Consider the following 8,625-nt stretch of genomic DNA (forward strand, 5'->3'; position numbering starts at 1 on the left):
AGCTTAGGGCCTCGCAATCTGCTGGGGCCTCAAATAAAAACACAATATAAAAAATGATTTCAAATATTAAAAAGGCGTATATATTTTAAATTTTTCTGAGACCAGCTGATGTAATTTAAAACAGGAGGGGGCCTCTGGGTTTTGTATAGCTTAGGGCCTCAGCAAGTCTAAATCTGGCCCTGCCTGTGGGCCATGACAGCTCTCCCCACTGCCATTTAAACAACTGCAGCTGGGTATGTCCTCCTGTTTTCTCCAATTCTCTTCAGCTTGCTCAAGTATGAGGAAGTCCCAACATTGAAACCTTCATTCATATTAGCTGATGGCCTATTTGATGGAATCAAAGGTTTGACTGTACCATTTTAAAAATATCTAGAGGGAAAAATCCCAAAGTGTGCAGAGATTGATGTTTTGCCAATATTAAAGAAGGAATCCATAAGGTATTAAAATGTGATAAAATATTATCATGATGGATCAGGCTGTATATCCTTTCAAAAGACCTCAGGTTAACATAACAGAATCCTAGCAAGTGAGGTAAGTGTTCCCTTGCCTTTCATTTAGAGGAACAGTCTATCCATTGTTCCTGAAATTTATAAATGTCAAGGACTATAGCTTTCGGTACTAAAATCAGTGAGGTGGAAGATTCAGCGGCACATGCTATTCTAGGTTTGTTCTCTTTTAATGGGTAAAGTGGTTGTCTCCATAGGTCATTTGTAGGACACAAATTTCCTTGCTCCCCCTGTTTGGGGATTACATGGTCTAAATTACTGGACTGCTTACTAAAGAACTGAAGTAACTGATCAAGTTTCTCATAGGTTTTACTCACAGTTTGGGAAGCCAAAAATTCAAAATCCTTACAATGAATCTTTAAATATTGTTCTTTCGATAAATCTATTTCTGGTAACTTAGGTGTTGAGGAAAGAGATATTTTAATCTCAGTGATACCAGAATTGGCTAATAGTGGAGCTTTATCATTAGATAGCAAAGGAAAACTATGATTTGAGCAGATAGTGGGAGAACTAATATCTAGGAAATCATCCATTCTACTTTGTTTTCTTTGGGGTTATGCCAATAAAGGTGGTTCTTCTTCTTCTTCTTCTCCTTCTCCTCCTCCTCCTCCTCCTCTATGGGGTGAGGGGAATTTCTCAAAAGGGCAATTTCTTTTCCTCCCCATAGTAATAACCAGTTTTGGTTATTTATTAAAAAAAACCCTCTACAAAAGAACTGAAGGCTCATAGAGCATATTTCTCAGCCAAATGAGTGTTGTGGGTCAGTCAAGAGACAAGGACTCCTCAGGAGTAGATGATTCTTCAGGAGAAGAGGAGTCCTGTGTAGCGAGCTCTGAAGCAGCAGAAACCGGCAAGTAAGAAGACGAACTGCAGGCTTGTCAGAGTTCACAGCTGACAGCTGATGCAGAGCCACCAGCACCTTCCAGCCCTGTTCCAACAGATGAAACCCAGGCAGTTGTTATCAGCCTTCCAGTTTCACCCACACCCTTTGAGTGCTGGAGACAAAGCCTTAGAATGGAGCTCCAGGAGAGAAGACAAAGCACACATCTTCTGGCCCAACCCCAGCTGCTTGCTGATGATGAGTAGTTGCAGGGTTACTCCCAAGCAATTGGCTGCAAGTAAGAACTTGCAGCAGATGCCTATAAAATCCAGTCAAGGGAGACTGCTTGATGTGGAAGCAACAAGTCACCACCTGGTAGACTCTGCAACCACAGCTCCTGATTCTGTTCTTGACTGTGTCTACTCCAGTGACCTTTGGACTTAGATATCAGACCTGCTTGTTCTTGTATATGACCTTGGACTTTTAGACCTTGCTTTCTGGACTATGCTCTGAACTGGATTTTGCTCTCTGGTAACTCACCTAGACTCTGAAACCACATGAACTAGGCTGCACTTTAAAATAATAGCAATTAAGTAAAATAAAAAATACATAGGAATACAATATACAGCCTGCAACTTTATCTTCAGGTAACACAGGAAAACATCACAACCCAGATAACTAAAAAACCAGAGCTGTAGTTTAAAAAAAGAATCAAAAGGAGAACCAAACAATAATAGGGCGAAGGGATTAATAACACCCCAGTCAGGCAAGCCAGCTAAGCTCCACTCTAAAATAATAACAAGAGATAATAATAATTAAGAAAAATAAATAGGTTAATAAAAAGAAAATAATAAAACACAATATATAACCACAATTGTAGAGCAGAGGGAAAAAACCTCTGACTTTGCCTAAACCCCAGCTGTTCCCATCTCAGAACCAAAGCCAAACCTCAGCGCATTAAGCTATGGCTCTCCCCCCCCCAAAAAAAAATTGAGCCATGGGCAAAGGCTCTGCAGGCTCCAGCTTGGGGGCATCCAAAACGGGCTCAGCAAAAAAACAGTGCAGCATAACACCTGCTGCTTCCACAATTTAAAAAGTGCTTCCAAAACACCAGCACAGATCAAGGGGCCAGCTGGTCAATCCAAAATGGGAAGGGGTCCCACTAGGGCATCAGCCAATAGCAACTTGACCCCCCCCCCCTCAGGCTTCAGTGCTGAACAATTTGGCTATTCTTTTCGGGATTGCCCAAACATTGGAGTGACTATCCAAGCATTTTCAATTAGGGTGTTGCAATACAGTCCCTGAGCCTTCCACCACCCTTAAAACATCAGGTGGGGGAGGAGAGCTGGTTGCCCAGCAAAGTCTATTTTGTCTTGTGACTCCAAGGATAACACTTCACAGAGCTGCCCCCCCCCCCGAAGAGCTGTGCCAGGCATCATAAGTCTTGAAAGGTAGTGAGAAAATGTGACACATCTTGCAGTGACACTGAGTCAGATGAGTCATCCTCTGAGGAGGATCCGCACATGTGTGGGGGGGAGTTATTGGGTTAAGGGTGCCCTTATCCCAAGCTTACCTGTGTGGGCATTAAGGCATAGGGGTGGTGATGCTGGCCCAAGCATGATATGCGGGTCTGATCAACCAGACACTAACAAGGTTTCCCCTGCCTATAGTGATTTTGAAGAAACCCTCCCCCCCCACACACACACAATTCACCTCTCCTGTAAAGTCTGGAAACACTTCCTGGATGGCTATTACGATGTTTTTTTCACTCCTTCATCCTGAAGGGGATGAGGGCAAGCAGGGGACATATCATGGGGGAAAAGATGGTGTCAAAATAGTAGCTGAGCAGAATCTTGTAGACTGGATGTCCGACTATGTGGTCTTCATGGGGGTAGTGCTGTCAGCATATCCCAAGCGGGGTTGGGATTTAACCAACCACATGTCTAATGTGTTGAGAGCTTGGGCCCTTGCCACAATTGAATACTATGAGGCTTTATGGAAAGGGGCCTCCCATAATGCAGTCTCAAGATGGCTCATGAAGGTTGTACTGAACCTAACCCAGACAGACCCAGCTTGGGGTCACAGTACACTGGACTGCTAGGATCCTGGGATGGACCTATCACCCAGGAGTGCCAGTAATGACATTGCAGATGCGTTGGCTTGATTTCAGATACATAGATTTCAGGCACTGCCCCCCAAAGTGCAGCAACACCCAGACCAATTCCTGGTGGATCTGTGGAGCAGTGTTCCCTCTAAGCTGAGTTAGTGTGAGCTAGCTCAGAGTTTCTTAGCCTCTGGCTCACACATTTTTGTCTTAACTCAGGAAAGATGGCTCCAGGGCAAACTAATTTATGCAGTAGCCATAGTTGCTCACAACTTTAATGCTAGTAGTTCACAAAGTATAATTTTTGCTCACATGATTCCACAGTTTAGAGGGAGCCTTGGAGCCTTGGGAACGTTTGATCTTACAGGTAGCATTGGAATCCCTTGCTCCTTACTCTCACAGGTCATATGACTGTGCTGTCTTCTCCTTTTTCTCTATCCTTGCATCTGTAGGATGCAGTACATCCTTCCCAGTCTCTTTGTTGTACTTTATTCCATGGTCCACCTGAAGGCGCATGGCCTCGTGTCTAGGACAATATCCCTGCACCTAGCAGCTATATCATTTTACAGCAAGGCTTTAGGCCATTATGATCCTTGTAACTCTTTCTTTGCTCAGCAGTAAAAAATGGACCAGCATCACAAGGGTTCCCGGGTATTGTTACAAGTTTCTCTCAAAGGACTGCCTTGCCCAGTCCAAGCCTTCAGACCAGTTTTCCTTGGTCCCCTCCTTATTCATGCTGACAGCTCCTGTCTTTCTCAATTTCAGTTTGCCAGCATTTTACATAAGTGTCTGTTGGCAACAGGTTTGCCATCGGCTGATTACAGCATCCACTCTTTCTGCAAAGGAGCAGCCACTGTGGCTTCCAGAGCTGGGCTCTCATCAGATAAGATTAGCCCCATTGGGCGATGGCGCTCTGCGACATATCATACTTCTATTCACTCTTAGTCCAGCTAATGGTAATTCATATTTGATTCTAGTCCCTACAGGTGCACGTAGAAAGGTCTGCATTTTAGTGCACAACATTATTTTGGGGGATGGAATATATGCATCCTTGTCTGGCTGGGAAAAATCTTTGGACCTCAACGCCCACTTGGAAATAGACTGGGTGGGCTGCAGAGGAACACGTTGAGCCTCTCTTCTAGATACCCTCTCCACCCAAATTTTTAACCATGGCCCTCTTGAGGCTTTAGTGATCCAGCTAGGAGAAAATGACTTACCTGCAGATAAAGGTGCTGTGCTGCTGTGCTCCATCATGTCTGATCTTCAGATCCTTGTGTCATGTCTGCCAAACACAAAGTTATTCTGATCAGAGCTTCTGGAATGCTATGTGTGGAGAGGTGCCATTGCAACAGATAAAGTTGACTTGGCCAGGAGAAAGGTCTGCAAGGGTCTACAGAAGCTTATCACATCCTTTGGGGAACTTATTATTGAACAAACAGGCATTTCTTTTTGACAAACGACACTTTTTTTTTACAAACAGCACTTTGACAAACAGCACAAACAGCCAGTTTGGTGTAGTGGTTAAGTGCGTGGACTCTAATCTGGGAGAACTGGGTTTGATTCCCCACTCCTCCACTTGCACCTGCTAGATGACCTTGGGCAAGCCATAGTTCTGGCACAGCTGTTCTTGAAAAAGAGCAGTTTCTGTCAGAGCTCTCTCAGCCCCACCTACCTCACAGGGTGTCTCTCTCTCTCTCCTCTCTCTTTTTAGGGATGATGGTGTTCACCTCTCAGAGAGGGGTATGGACACTTGGCTGAACATTATCCGTCATGGCCTGCTTTGTTGGTTACAGGATTAGGAATGTTGGTGGGAGCTGGGTGGGGCACCCCTCAGTTCTTGTGGCAGATTGGGCATTGGGACAGATCCATTTTGCAGAGGAGGGGCCTATGTGCTCACCTTCTCTGGCGGAGGACTCCCTTAAGGTGTCTTGGGGTGGAGCCATCATGTGGCATGCCCAGATGGGGGCTGTTGGCTGGCCCTCATCACCAGATGGCTAGGGCAATGTGATGGATTGCACATGAAAAGCAGGTTTTAAAATGCTGCTAGTTGAGAGAGCCTGGGAGGTAAGGAGTTAATCTTCCCTGAAGTGGAGAGCTTGTTTGATTGGTGTGGTAAGAAATTTTAGAAATATGGAAGGTTTGGGTTTAAAATGAATCAAATAGTTTATGAAGTCCATATATCTGTCTCTGTTTCTTTGCTAGCAGAACAGCAAGGAGGCCTGGCCTGTTCCAAGCCCTTTGTTCTAGACAAATCTCTTTATCAGTCACCCCGGCAAAAGTTCAAAACATTCCAATCCCAGGATTTGAATCAATGAATGTTTCCCCAGGTGTGAGACTTACAATAACCAGCAATAAAAAGGGCAGCTGGTCAGGAAAGCCAGCTTGGGAAGTGACAGACCCTAATCCAAAATGCAAACTCCGGAGCAACAGGATTTCACATACCCCACTTCCCCCTTAGAAGATAACTTTGAAGTTAGCTCTCTGATAGCTTCAAAGGACAGTGTAGCCCCAATGGTGAGAACACCAGGAAAACAATGGCACCTTCCAGTAAATGAGTGTGAACTTTTGTTGTAAGGAAGCGATTTACAGCTAAACAATTTCAACTTCTAGGAAGCAATTTACAGTTAAGCAATTTCCACTTCTAAATGTTAATTTACAACTGTGATATGATTAGCAAAAGAACCTCTTTGAACATTTGGCATAAATACTGGTAAAATGCAACAGATCATCGTTGACTCTTGAAGGATCAGGAGAGAGGCTTATTTCTCCTGAGAATTTGGAGTCAACCGAAAGGCTTTTCGTTTCTGCATGCTTGGGGGGGGGGATTTTGCTTGCATGTTTATTGGGGTTTTGCTTGCATGTCTATTGTTTATGTTTTCACTATTAGCATTTAGGAAATAGGAGTGTATTGTGTTGGTAAATCTTAGAATGCATTTTCCTTTAATAACGCTAAGTTTTATTTTAATAAGAGACCTTTCTGTGTCTCTGGAAGCGTTGAGCGGTTTCCAAGCTTACACACCTCTGCCTTTGGTAAGGAGGCAACACTCAGGAGACACACGAACCGAGGGGAGAGTGTTGGTGACACGGGTAAACACGCATTCATAGACACGTACAGCCACACACATTTTTCTCACAACAATTGGCTGTTCTACACACTGTCTGATTGGCCAGTATCAGCTGAGAGAAAGTATATGATCAGCTGTGTATTGGAGGGAAAAGAGGCTTTCGTCTGGAGTCAGCAAGCCATTGAGTCAGCTTCTGATAGAGAAAGAGATGGCTGGAGTGTTAGTAGTTCTGACAGGATTGGTCAGACAGGTCCTTCTTTGGAGAAAACAGAAGAGACTCCTTTGCCTTAATTGAATAAGAACTACTCTGAGGGAGAATTGTGATTCTAAGTCCAGTAAGCAAAAAACTAATTTACACAGACATCAGTACTGGAAGAGAGATTTGGCAAGGGTGACTGGGTTGTTAGGCTGTAACTCTCAATCAAGCCAAACAGAAAAGGGTCATTGCTTCTTAAGGAAAAGAAGAGTAATTCCTGCCAGTTAAAAACGGTTGAGCTCTGAGGAGAACCATGGCCTGTGGTGAAGGAAATAAGATTTAGACACCTCAGGAGTTAGTGGGAAATTGTGTTTTAAAAAGGGAGAAAGTAAGATACTCTAAGAAAGAGCAAATTTCTAGGAAACTCTGTGAAGTAATATTGAAACTGCTGAAATATATTAAGTAAAATACCTCTCACTGAAAAGATATAGAAGGCTGTGGTTACACGGCAAGGCAATTGCACTTTGTTCCTGATGTAATTTAAACTGGAATATTTTTTTTCCGAGTCAGGATGTTCACACATCCCTCCCTGAACTGCAACCTCGTCTTCCCCGCCTGCCCCCCCCAGCATCTTTCCAGCCACCAGCCCGATGAAAATAAAAGAAAAAGACACCTTTGAAAGAGTTTTCCTTTCCGCCCAATGCTGCTGGCTAGCTGGGTGCGCTCCCTGGCACTGAGGGCTCCCTCCCTCCCTCCTAACACAGCAGCTTCCAGGACTCCTGGGGCAGATGCCAAAACCCGCTCACCTGCCAGCCCGCCCCCCAGCTTCCTCCCCCAGAAACTTTCAATGCCGTCTTCATGCCAGGGGACGGTGGGCAGGACTTTTCTCCAAGCAGGATGAGCGCTTGTTTACTCAAGTGCTCAAAGCTGGAAGTGTTTTTTTTTAAAAAAAACACACACACACAGAGTGTTCAGACGACCCTAATCACAATCATTGCGAAAGATGGCTGTCCAGATGGGCAAAATCGCGCATTCAAAGCACAGGGGGCAGGAAAACCCAGGAGCATTGCAGGAGTGAGCCTGCTTCAGCACGGGAGGCAGATTGGCACATGTGAATGGAAAATTTAAATGCAAGAGGGAACAGCGGCAAACCCCGATCAAATGGACCGTGTGACTGCACCCGAAATCTCTGAAAATAAGCTACAACAACACACTCTTGTTTGTTTTAAGAATTCATTCTTGTACAAAATATAACTTTTACCTCAGTAAAAGTGTGAAATTGTGAAATTGTGGCCCTAGGTAGGTGAACCACTACTATACTAGTAGTATACTGTAAACTGCTCTGAGACCCATTAGGGGTCATGGGCGGTATATAAATCCAATGTAAATAAAATAAAAAATAAATAATAAATAAATTAAACGTTGACTTTCCTATACATATTCCCTGCCTGTTAAATAAAAATCCTTTATTCTGTTTAAAAGTTATAGTCTCAAGTGCCATTCCAAAGGGTTTAAGACAAGAGAACTCCTGTTTTCCCCTCAAGTTCCTGTGCTGGGTCCAAAGCCAAAATGTATCTCTGTCAAAGGGTGGGACAATCAAATATTTTAAGACAAAGTAGTAATACACAGCTCTGACACAAATGGGAACAATGTTTTGGCAGGAAAAATCTGCCTGGGAGTTGGGAAGTGAAAGGGATCTGTCATATGGAACCACTCAGTGGCTGGCACGTAGGTGGCTCCCACTGGCATTGCCACTCCAGGTCTTGGTTCCCCCCAGCAGGTGGGCTGGGGGGAGGGGGTTATAGGGCAACAGGTACAATACTGGATCCATCCCTATGCTGTACCAGTGCTCCTTGTTCTGTTTCTAATAAAGCTGTGGCCAATTATATGCCCCAAAATGTATGGTTCTGTGTTCCTTCTGCATGCTCTTTCCC

The sequence above is a fragment of the Gekko japonicus genome, unplaced genomic scaffold (genome assembly GCF_001447785.1).
Source record: "Gekko japonicus isolate JY-2015 unplaced genomic scaffold, Gekko_japonicus_V1.1 scaffold61, whole genome shotgun sequence".
NCBI lineage: Eukaryota > Metazoa > Chordata > Lepidosauria > Squamata > Gekkonidae > Gekko > Gekko japonicus.